Source organism: Pezoporus wallicus, unplaced genomic scaffold, assembly GCF_028554395.1.
Source record: "Pezoporus wallicus isolate ANWC-B61680 ecotype Strahan unplaced genomic scaffold, APGP_CSIRO_Pwel_v1 scaffold_2584, whole genome shotgun sequence".
NCBI lineage: Eukaryota > Metazoa > Chordata > Aves > Psittaciformes > Psittacidae > Pezoporus > Pezoporus wallicus.
Window position 1 is genome coordinate 9,309,818 of NW_026642851.1, and position 12,097 is coordinate 9,321,914.

General features: G+C 37.7%; 1 protein-coding gene across 15 annotated transcripts in view; it reads left to right on the forward strand.

The window, feature by feature from the left end:
• KIAA1217 (KIAA1217 ortholog) overlaps positions 1 to 12,097 on the forward strand; it is a 374,037-nt gene that overhangs the window by 303,479 nt on the left and 58,461 nt on the right. Inside the window, exon 1 of one of the 15 annotated variants that reach the window (XM_057432474.1) lies at positions 485 to 784. The exons of 13 other annotated variants lie outside the window; for them this stretch is intronic. The gene's annotated coding sequence lies outside the window, so the exon portion shown is untranslated. Of the gene's footprint in view, positions 1 to 484; positions 785 to 11,656; positions 11,891 to 12,097 lie in introns of those variants that run through there. One more of the 15 variants, XM_057432475.1, reaches the window with a different exon arrangement.

The following is a 12,097-nucleotide window of genomic DNA, read 5'->3' on the forward strand; positions in this document are numbered from 1 at the left end:
GATTGTGATCTTAACATCAATAAACACAAAGCTGCAAATGCTGCCAGAATTACATTTGTTCATTGCATACTACAGCTAGAAAAATATAACAGCTCCTTGAACTACGTAGAGGTATTTAGAACAAAAGTATTTATTGGAAAAGAATTCAAGCAATAAATTGAGTAAATGCATTTTAGTGCTAGGATTGCCTATAGGAAAGCATTTATATAAGTTGCCATGTGTTTGCCTTACTGATCCTATTACTATAAAACTTTGTTTTCTTTTGGGAAGGAAAAGAAAAAAGAAAAAGCAAACACTAATACCTCTATTATCTGATAGAGACCTTCCAAATGATACAAATCTCATCTTTCCTGCTGTTTTGCTGTCTGCTTTTTCTAATGCTCTTTTTGTCATTGAGAGGTTATGACAACATGAGCCATATTGTATTTATAAACATCACGTGTTTCCTTGATATGACTTGCAGTGTCTGCCAAACAGAACACATGGAAGAAACATTTCTCATTAGCTCAGCATTGGTTTTGGTTATACTGATTTCCGGGACAGGAAAAATGCCTTCCTTACTCAGATTTAACTTTCATACAGTAGAAAGCAAGCCTCTGAGTGTCCATGAAATCTCTTGAACAGAGACGCTGCAGCTCATTTAGCCCACATACTTTGTCTGGGGAAAAGAGAAAAAGCAGTTTATTTTAAAGAGAAGATGTAATGGCATGTATTGCTGAAATGAATTCTGAATTAAAATACCTGCCAAAGCCATTTAGAAACGGAACTTAGCAAGACATGTAAGGTAAGATGATGCTTATAAATAATGAAAAATATCTAATTCCTTTTCTTTTTTCTTTTGTGGGTTTTTCTTTTCCCCCAAATGAAAAGATATTTTCATATAAACTGGGAATTAGAACAATGAAAACTGTTTCTTCTTCCTTGAGCCATATGAGAAAATAAATGTTTAATTGCTCTCTTAATCACCAAACTCTACTCTCAGATTTTATGTCTAGTTTATGTATTAAACAGTTATTTTCCAACTTGCCATTACAAATCTTGCTGAGATTTGAACAAAATATGTAAAAGAAGTTTCTGATGTTGTGGATTTCTTTTTTTTTTTTACTGATTTTCACTGCTTTTGCTTTGAAGGGGTTGTCAGTAGTTGCCAATTATTTATGCAGCTACAGAGCTGCAGACACTGAGAAGTAGCTGCATCAAATCAGACTGTGATGAAAGACTGTAAATGTACCTGTTCTCTTTCATTCATATGTCCTTTGATATACAATACCTATTCCTGTGTAAATTTACTGGGAAAGTGGATAGAGTTATAAGGGAAAATATCTTTTTTTTTTTTATTTTAGCTACACATAAACCGATATATAAATCTCAAATATTTTCTGGCAAAAACTCAGTCTGTTTAAAGATGCAGATTCTGTGTTACACTTGGATGGATACTGGTTGTGGCTTTTTTAATATGATGGCTATGTGCTTTGGTGTATTATATTTATTTCACAAACATCATGTGTTAGGAATTTAACTAGATAGATCCTATTACTATACCAACATTTTAAAACATATCTTTTACAAAATATTCAAATAATGAGGATGGATTTTAAGTTTATACTAAGCTGGCCGTTGAAAAAAAGTGTCATGTTCTTGATACTGGACCATCCAAGGAACATGAGCTTGCCTCACCCATGCAGTAATCTTACAGTTAGTATAAGAGGAGTGTCATTTGGTAGATAGCACAAACCTGGAAACTCCCAGAGTTTCGTCTGTGGAAACAGATCAACTTGCAACCACAGTGCAGTTGTTTTAGTGGAATTTTTAGGGAGCACGTTCTTTATTTCCCAGTAACAGGCCTGTATTCAAGCTAACCTGCCTCTCATGTTGAGGTTTGCTTAGAGCTTGCCCTGGAGCTGATGAAGTTACTTAATAACAACACATGATCTTGTCTTGTGTGAAGGTCTTTTCTGCCCTTCATTAAAATTAGAATTCTTATCTCTCACGTAAGTCTGAGGTTCTCAGGCAAAGCTTTCACTGCCTTCAGTGGTAGCTTGCCCTGAATAACAACGTAAGGATTGGATTCAAGTCCATTTTTATTGTCTGCTATTTTCTGGTTTTATTCTTGCTTCATCTCTTTTTACATAATGTTTCCTTGTTCCAATTCTTTAGAAGTTTTGCTCCTTTTTTTTCTTCCCTGCCCTTCCTTTTAGTAGAACAATTTGCACTAATTTGGCTGTTTACTTGAAATTCTTAAGTAGCTGACAGAGTCAGATGTTGCCAGACCTCCCTAAACATGCTGACAGATGATAAAAATGCTCATGGCTGTGACCTCCCTTATTAGGAGGGGATGTCCTCCATTACCTCCTTTGTAAACCAGGTAGCTTATCTGAACTGCTGGAGTCCTGTAAGCCAAAGTCCAACCAAGCTTTATGACTTCCAGTAAGTATTCCAAATGAGCTGTTACTCAAACAGGAGTTAAAAATCACTTTGTGCAGGTAGATGTTTTGGTACCATGTTTCCTAGAACCCAAGCAAGGCTAGAAGACATAGTTTTGATTTTCTTTGCTTCAAACCTGCCATCTGTTTGTCATTCAGGACCTTAGCTTTCCCAAGAAATTTTTTGCATATCCAAAATGTAAAATCATGACCCAAATCCTCTGCTTTCCACTGAATCTTCACTTAAGTACATTATTAGTTACTTGCCTCTAGATAAGACTAATGAATGCTAAAGAAAATTAATTCTGTCCCTATCTGCCTTTTAACAAAGACGAGTTAAACCAGTACCTGATGTCTGGGAGAACACAGCTACATATCTGAGGACTGATTCTTCTCCATTTTGGATTGTACTTTTTCTAATAAGGGCTCTGGAAAACTAATCAGACTTCTGAAAATATGAGCAGTAAAAATATCTTTTCTTGGATGCATGTTAAGATCTAGGGTTAAAAAAAGCCTCAGCTGGCAAAAGCAAGACAGTTGCAAATATCAGCAGGCAAGAGGAATCCATGAGAAATGATGTGATGCTGAAATTATTTTTTGTGTGAATATATGCCTTTCTTACATCATTGCAAATTAGATTTCCTTGTGACTAAGTCCAAAGACCCACAGGGTGTGCTGGGTAAAGGGTTAGTCCCACTGTTTCTCAAGATTTACTATAGATATCTTGACCCTGGTAAAATAGGTTGTTCACTTCAGCCACACTGACCAATTTGCATATTTTTTTGGTTTTGGTAGAAAGAAGTTAAATGAAAACATAGGGCTCAAGCAGTGTAGAAAGAAGTTTGTTATCTAAGACAACTCTTAATTGAGGCACTGATAGCACTTCTAACCTTGCAAAAGATGTACTTAAAACTGTAATTACTGCTGGGCTTTACAACTGTGAGATGCTGTGCAGCTTGGATATTTACGTTGCAAAATTCAGCTGTATATAAGGCTTTCATGGCCATTTCTCCTGCTGATACTGCTGACTCCTAAACTCAGCACAGCAACTTACTTCCTCTGATTTGCTATGTCCTCACATTGGAAGAAACAGAATACCGCAGGCACCAGGTGTAAACACACTTCTTAGGTCTTAACTGTCAGCTCTGTTTTATAGCATTTTTATATTGTTTATATCCTAACCTATTCTATGTATCTGTAGCAGAAATTGTATTTTGACTTAGTTGCTTGGTAATGCCAGATGAAACGAAGAGCTATGCTTTCCTTTGTGTTCATTTAACCATATCAATTTATTCAGTTTTATTTGGCTTCAGCGCAGTGTGAAGAGTATGGAACAAAAATAAGGGCCGAGTAGTTAGCCATAAAGCCATGCATTTATTTTGATTTATAACAGTATTTCTAAGAGTATTTCTTTTTTTAAAGAGCATAAATCTGATATAGAGCACATTTAAACCAAATAAATATGCTGATCTGTACCAGAACTGTACATGTTTGAAACTATTCCTTTTTTGGAAAAAAAACAACAGGGATGACCCCATCAGTTCAGTGGTGCCCTGAGTAAGTGTTGAAACCGAGACTAGTTTGAAGGGTTTGGCTTCCTGCTTTGGTGGTGGCTGTCTGTTATGTATGTGATGTGCTTGATCTCTTCAAGGAGAATGGGGAGAGGAGAAGAAATGCTTGCCACATCTTCATGAATTACACAACTCCTGTTTGTTCTCAGGAAATTCTACCTAAAAAGCATCTGTGGAAACACAAAAGAAATAAACAGTTTGAAAGCAAAAGAAAGAGTTGGTTAGAATGCCGCACTAGTTATGAAGGGTGTCATCATTTAACTTTAAAAAAAAAAACAGTAACAGCTTTTATATGTTCAGTCTAAACAGTCTAATAGCTTATGGGATGGGTGGGCCATACTATACTGATGAGATAAATGTGGATGTTGGCAAACCAATGATGTAATTATGTAAATCCAACCTTTTTAGGACTGAAATGTGTTATGTTTCAGTGTGTTTATATTTTTGTAATTTGTGATAACACCCTGAAAAATCTTGGCTGAAATGCCAAGAGGTTTCTTAGTGTACTCACCACGCTATTCTGTTTGGAGAGTACGCTAAAGAAGCATAGGAGAATCAAACATGAGAGATTTGTTAACTTCTCTCTGCCTAATTGGATAATTTTAACTTTTTTTTTTTACTCTCAAATTCCATTTGTTTGTAAGAAATGAAATACACTTGTAAATATGCAGAAATGAGTGCCTGTTCACTGATTTAGATGTTTCCTGTATTTCCAACCAGGAATGAAGTAATGCAGAATGGTAGCAGGCTGATAGCTCAAACAATGAAATGTTGCTGGAGGAGTAAACCACCCAGAGGCACTGCGATTTCAGTCAGGCCAATGCAAAATGTGCTGCATCTCATGCATCATTTTGCTCAGGTTGCCTAAAGTGTGGCTAGGCTGGAAGCTCTCATGGGACTTCTCTGCGTCAGGCTCTACATGGCTTTATGCTCCCTTCCTTTCCAAGCAGAGTTCACCAGGCATGTCACTGAAGTTGTCTCATTGACCACTAATCTGTGACAGTGTCACCTAGGGAGTGTCAACAGGTTTAGTACAGGTGTAACCAGGCTAGCCCAAATATAAAGCCTGCTCCTCTAGCTAGATTTAAGCTGGTGCATGTTATAAGCTCAACGTTTTAAGGCAAGAAGTGTAACATTGCTTTCCCCTTATCTTTCTGTTGAATTCTTGGTTTATACCTGAAAAAAGGTGGTCTTGGACTAAGAATGGCAAGAGCAGTTGGACATTATGATGGCCAAAGAGCCCTTGCTGCAGAGATGCGCTTGGGGTCATAAGTCTGTGGTCCGGACATTGATAACATGATAGAATTGATACAGGAAAAAGTTTACTGAGAAGTAAAAGCTGTGTGCACATATGCATGCACACACATACAGGTGACAAGTCTCATCACTTGTCAGAGGTTGGGGGTGATTTCATCAAACCAGAATTTTTGTTGTCCCACACTAATGACCGACATGTACAGAGCGTAAGAGCCGCCTCAGCATTCTCTCTCAGCACTCAGTCCCACCATATGTTGAGTCTCAGAGATGGTGCACTAAAGCCTGACTTGTAAAAAGCTGTTATTTTCAGCAGTGTCTGAAGGGTATGTAGCTGTTTTGAACCTTAATTACATCTTCAGTGGAAAAGGCTGAACTAAGTGGTAGGTTTCAAAAGGCATTTGTCACTTTAAAGTGCATCTCAAATATCTTTGTTTTGAATATGAGAGTGGATTGCAAAGGCAAGTGATGGTCGTAGCTTCTTTCCCCTCAAGCATTCACAAGTCACTTCAACTGGCATTTACCCGTAATGATCTGCTCACTTCTTTCCTAAAAACCATCCTCATCATCCTCATGTTCTGACCACCCTTGCCAAAACCCCCACAAAGCCTTGGAATGTTAAAACAAACTAAGAAGTTTATGTTGGATGTATTTTGTTCTTTCCTCTTCTCCTTCCCTTCTTCCTCTGTCACTCTCCCACGCTTGCTGTGATAGACTACAGCATTGTAATAAGAAGAACTATTGCAAAATTGTTTAGTCTTAAAGAAAATTTGCATTAGTTCATGTTTTCCCATTCTCACTGTTTGCTCATTCTTTCATTGATTTTTTTGTTTTTGTTGAATATTTCTTCATATGCTACAGTCTGTTTAATCCCCCTTTTTTTTCCCACCAGTGCCTCACCTCCTAGTTTAGGTCTTCTATTTTAGTTGAGGGTTTTTTTCTTTATTATTTATTATCCCTTTCTTATTTCCCTATTTAGTTCTCAGCACTCCATCTCTCATCTCTCTTTCATCTCTAGACTGTTTCACAAACTCTTATTACTGTCCTTCACCTTGTCTCATTCCCTTTTTGTTTTGTCTTTTTTTTTCTTTCTTGTGTAGTCTTACACTCAGAATTCCCTATTACCTTCTCATGTAATTCTTTACATAGCCATCTCTTCCAGTGTCATAGAATCATAGAATCATTTAGGGTAGAAAAGACCTTCAAGATCACTAAGTCCAAGTCGTGAGTTGTGTATTAGTTAATGTTTGCAGCATATGACTCCTGCTATTTTTTATTAATATTTCTGCATTACATCTGGACGAAGCAGGAAGAAGTTCGTGCTACGTACTCAGTCCTCTACATTTAGGCTTTAAAAAATTTTGGCAGAAGTAAGTGCTAATGGTAGGAAGAGGAGAGCTTCTATATTGGTCTGTTGAAGAATAATATTTATTACCAGCTTCAGGCTAGAGACCCTTAATTCTTAGCTCAGTCAAACAGAAACCCCAGGCCAGGCTGCATCCACCCAGCTGCCATTATCCCCTCTAGTTACAGTATCTCAGCTTCACTTACAAAGAAGAAAAGAAAGGGAAAAACCGGGATGAAGAACAGAGCAGAAAGTGAGCTAAATGAAAAGACAAACAAGTAAGATCACCAGAGACAATTCAGAAAAAAGTCTGATCTTTATAAGCTTAGGGTAGAAATTGCTGCCCACTGGAGCCAGTGGCAGGAGGCTGGGAAAGCCAAAGAGCATCTTGCCCTAGCTGGCTGTAGAGGGTGTGAGCTGACTCTGGAGGGTGCCTGGCTGATTGTCTTAATGCAATATTAGATGAGACAAATTCTCACAACTAATAGTGCTGTCTTAGCTTTTGAGAGGTGCTTAATGCATATATGCCTGCGACACATACTGTGATACTTTCCTATAGCTAGGAAAATCTTTGTTTAAATCAGTACAGAAATGAGGGGGAAGCATGAGGTTTAAATTACAGGGTAGAGAGACAGACTGCAGACCTGACGTAATAGCTCAGTTTTGCAGAACCTTCCTCATGCAACTCCAGTGAGAGTTGGCTATATTTGCTCTTGTAAACTTAAAATAAATTTTGAGAGGCTTATGGAGTTTCCAGCACAGGATTTCCCACTTTTATTTGCTTGCCTTTAATTTTTGAAATCCCTAAAAATCTAAAATTCCTGATTATGTTGGTCTGCCATCACCAAAGTATAGACCAAAAATGTACTGCTGGTGTGGAAAACATGTATGTATGCATGTATACATAATGTAATCTACATATCACAATGAAGCACTGTTCTCTTGGAGCTTAGATGCTCACCTGTGGGCTGGTTCAAAGGCTTCGCATGTAGATTGCTTCACACTACCAGCTCCAGCTGTTCTTCTGAATATGCTGCTTTGCCAGCAGTGAAGCCGTAGAGCTGCCTGTCCCTTTTATAGTGGTTCAGTCTAGCTAGTACTTATGTGCTTTGAGGTGTGGGAGGGCTTTTTGTTTGTGTGCATTTTTTTTTTTAAGAACTAGGGAGCTTGGAATGAGTATAAGAGAACTTTATGGCGCTTATGTGTACACCAAGGCATATTGGTTTTACTGCATGCTTTTGGAATCAGTAAACAGAGGGAATAACAAACAATGTGTATGTTTAGGAGAAGATAGTGTAGTCTGTACATAATCTCAAATCCCATATGTCAGGCAGCCAGAACTGTTCTGTTCCCTCCCTGTTTGTTTAGCTTGGCCTCTCAAATTCAAAGAGCTTCTGTAGGATTTTTCAGTCTTCAGAGAAACACCACACACATCTTGTAGGTATAATAAATATGGGCAGTGAGCTGGGGAGCTGATGTGGGAAAGTTGAGGCCAATTTGGAAGAGTTATTCATGGTTGTGGAGAACAGTGTGGAGTGCAGCGTGGCACCGGTGCAGCCTGGCTGGGTGCTAGTGTGTATGTCACCTTGGTGCCTTTGTGAAGGACAGCAACTCAGGGGTCTGTGTTCTGAACCTCAGGGGTCAGGATTGGATATGACCACTTTTTTCTTCCTCTGCTGAATGTCTGAAGGCAAAGCTAAGGGTTGGTATCTCTCCTTTCACTGCAGAAAGTAGATAGCCACACTGAGAGGTTTCTGTCATGGTGCCTGCCTAAGCAGATGGAAGAAAGATGCTGATGGTGGTTCTCCAGGTACCTTCAAGAGTCTTGTGTATCAGAGACTGCAGATTTGGGAGATTGTGCATACAGGTCCGTACACAGGTGTTTGTCCTCCTAAACTGTTAGTTTCTTGGATCAGAATTAGAAGCTGGATAGGCTATAGAACTGGTGGGGTGGCATGAAAACTTTCTTGGCAAAAAAAAAGAAAAAATAAAACACACCCAAAAAACCAAAACCCAACCTAAAATAAAACAGGAGAAATGCTTCTTTTGTAATACAGCTGTAAAAGTATTTTTATAATATAAATATAAATAATAAATAAATAAATAAATAAATAAATATAAATATAAAAAACTTTCAATTTGGATTCTGCTGGACTTCACTAACTTGTTGCATTTAAGCAAAACCCCATTGCCTCCATCACAAGCTTTGCTCCATAGTGCTGAGAATAAAACCAAGTCCTGAGGTGGTGACTAGCAATCCAGCCTGTAAGTGCTTCCCTGTTTTCTGTCAAGGAAATGGTTGTTTACAGCAGTACAAGACATTAACTGCTTAATTATTTCCATCCATGAAAATATTATTAAGGGAATAGGAACCAAAAGAGCTGTTATCAGGGACAAAGAATTTTGATCAGCAGTCAAGCAATAAGTTACATCTGTGCCACATGTGTATACCCCACAGTAAATATTCCCTGTCTTTATAGTTGTGTGGTTTACTGATGTTGTGTCTCTAACATTTTTTCTGCTTAAAAATTAAAGAAGCAAACAAAAAATGAAAAAAAAAACAAAAGAATTAATGTGTCGGGCAAACTGGTGGAAAGGTCCAACAGATCAAGATTGTTAATAACAGATAAGAAAGGGTGAGTGGCGATTTAGCTCAGTGGTAACTCGGGTCTGTCATTAACATAGACATTATTTTAAAGTAATAAGCTAACCTAAGCTTCCAGGCTTGATCTCATGGAAGCATAGGGTGCTGTGCCTCTTAGGGGCATGCCCTTTGCTTCTACAGGGGGTTAAACTGAACAGGAACTCTTGTTCTGTACAGTATGTTATAAACAAATATATGGCTAGTAATTAAACGTGGGATAATACATGGCAAGTTAGGCTGCGCTTGAGGGCTCTGATAAAGTAATTGAAATGGAAAGTGATGCTTGAATGGTTTGTATGCATTGTTAGAACCTACAAGTTAAATTACACCCTTGGTAATGATATATCTGTGTAATATTTATGATGTTGTGCCTGATGTATTTTAAAATTAAAAGAAGATTCATTCCACTAATGAAAAACTTTTCATATGCATCAGACGTACTTGAAGACTCTTGCATATAGTGCCAGATGTATGGAGAACTAGTTATAGTATGTCTGATGTTCTGGGATATACTTTATCATGCTAGAGTCCAATTACTGAAAATGTGCATCCTACCAGCTTGCAATTCATTGCAGAGAAACTGCAATGAAACAAAGTGGTCTTTTATATCCTGCATATTAGCATAATAATGTGATTTCTCACTGAAGGTTTGTTAGCTTTTGAGGAAGAATAGAGATGGAAGAACATACTCTCTGAAACTGTTGAAAAGCATGTGTGGCATAAAAGTGTACTAGGATAATTTGCTTGTATTTCTTACTCTTGGTGTTTTTGAGTCTGGCTGGTCAGCATACCTAAGCAGCTTTTAACTAGGTCAAGTATATACATCCATTCATTAAAAGAGGATGCTTGACTGGTTAGTTAAACCTGCCAAATATAAACCAGATGCTTCAATGGTAAATACTACTTTACTCCTATACAGCAAGAAACAAGCCTTGACTGATTAAATTTGAAATAAAAATAAATAGGTTTAACATTGTTTCTGTGCTGTAATACTACTTTATTATAGTTCTAGTGCAAATATTTAATAAAAATAATATTTAAAAATATTTTACTGAAAACTAAACATTTAAGACAAAATGAGTACTTTTCACATTTCTGAAACGACTGTTTATATTACACTACATATAATTTCATGAATTTCTGGTCAAGACCAATAATGGCATATAAATTTACAATGTACATTACGAATGAGAATGCACAGCAGCTGTCTGCAGAGCTGGAGGACTTCTCTGCTGTTGGGCTGGGTAAGGTAAGGGGTGGGACACCTAGATTTTTAGTTTTGGCTACCGGATCTGCCCTGATCTTTGTCCTGTTACCTACACCCTTTGTGTCAGGTTGCCCTTCTGTAGCGGAAGTGAATGATGCCTCCCTCACTAATGGCTGAGGGACTGAAAGCAGTACTGTGATACAGAAATGTTACTTCAGTAAGGTCCCATTACAACTGGCTCTTTACAGCAGTATTAGCTCATGGTCATGTGCTTAAATCATGTTTCATTTCTTCTGAATGCCAGTCATTATGATATAGGCATTTTTTTTGCTCACATAAAACCAAAAACAAGTTAACCCCCCCCCCAAAAAAAAAACCAACAGCAAAAAACCCTGCCCCTCCACCCCACAACCAGAAGGTAACTACTGGATTGTTCATATCATGAGACTTTTCCCCATGATGTTTAAGTACCATCTCTTTTAGACCGTGAATACTGTATTTTTAAGAAGACATTTTCTGTATACTGTGATATGTTGAGGTGAGGGGATGAGAGGGAAGCATCCTTTCTGTTCGATTTTTTTTTTTTTTTTTTTACATTTGCCTTCTCTATTGTAACCTTTTAAAACAAAATAAAATCATCACGTCTAGTGTGGTGTGCTGCAAAGATAACTATGAAATTGATTTATAGGGGCCCCAAAGTTCAGGTTAGCCAAGCAGCTCAGGTGCTTTGTTAATGAATAGACAGCCTCCTCCACGGGAGGGGCTTGCACTTCCTTCTACCAAATCTGAATAAGAAAAAAGCTTCTAAGTTTATAAGTGCTGTATTTTTATTCTTTTTTTTTTCTCCTAGAATTGTAAGTACTGCATTTTCTAAATAATCGGAGTTATTCACCTGTTGGGGAATTAATGTGTATGTGTTTCATGTTGTTGCCTTTGAAATGCACTCTCTTACCTAAACAGAGGTTACTCGCTATTTTATTTATGGCTTTCCCCTTTGTGAGTCTCTCTTGTACTTTATTCTGTGATGTGAGTCTCTTTCTATACATCTTATGGGCACACATTAAAAAATGGTTGAGCGATTGAATCACATAGTGTTGCACAGTTTGTGACTGGGTGACATGCCAAGGAGGTTATTTAGTGACTAATTTCGAAGGGGAGGAGAAATTGCAGGCTTGTCATGTGGAAAAGTACTTCAGTCTATTGAAGCAGCGTTACTTAGATGACCGGTTAAAGCAAGATGGCCTGCCCCTGTTGTGAGCAGAGGGAACAAGGAACATTTTCACTCTTTCAAAAACCTTTTCCCAGAAGGCATGGATATACAAAATATTATACCGTAGACTGAGGATTTAAATTCAAGGCTGAAAACAGAAAGTGCTTTATTAGAAGAAGTGGAACTAAATGTTCATCTCACTGCTGTAGCTATACAAGTGATTTCCTTAAGTAACAGTAAGTGCCTTTAATTGTTTCAGAGCAAAAAAACCTTATCAAAGATTGCTTTATTTGTCCATAGGTAACAATGTTGTCTAAGAGCGTAATAAGACTGCTGGTGTTTTTAACTGTAAAAACGAGTACTCAGAGTAGCATCAGGACAGATGAAGAAATTATGCCTGAAAAAGCAGGCTATGTATGATTTGGTTTGAAACTCTCCCTTCT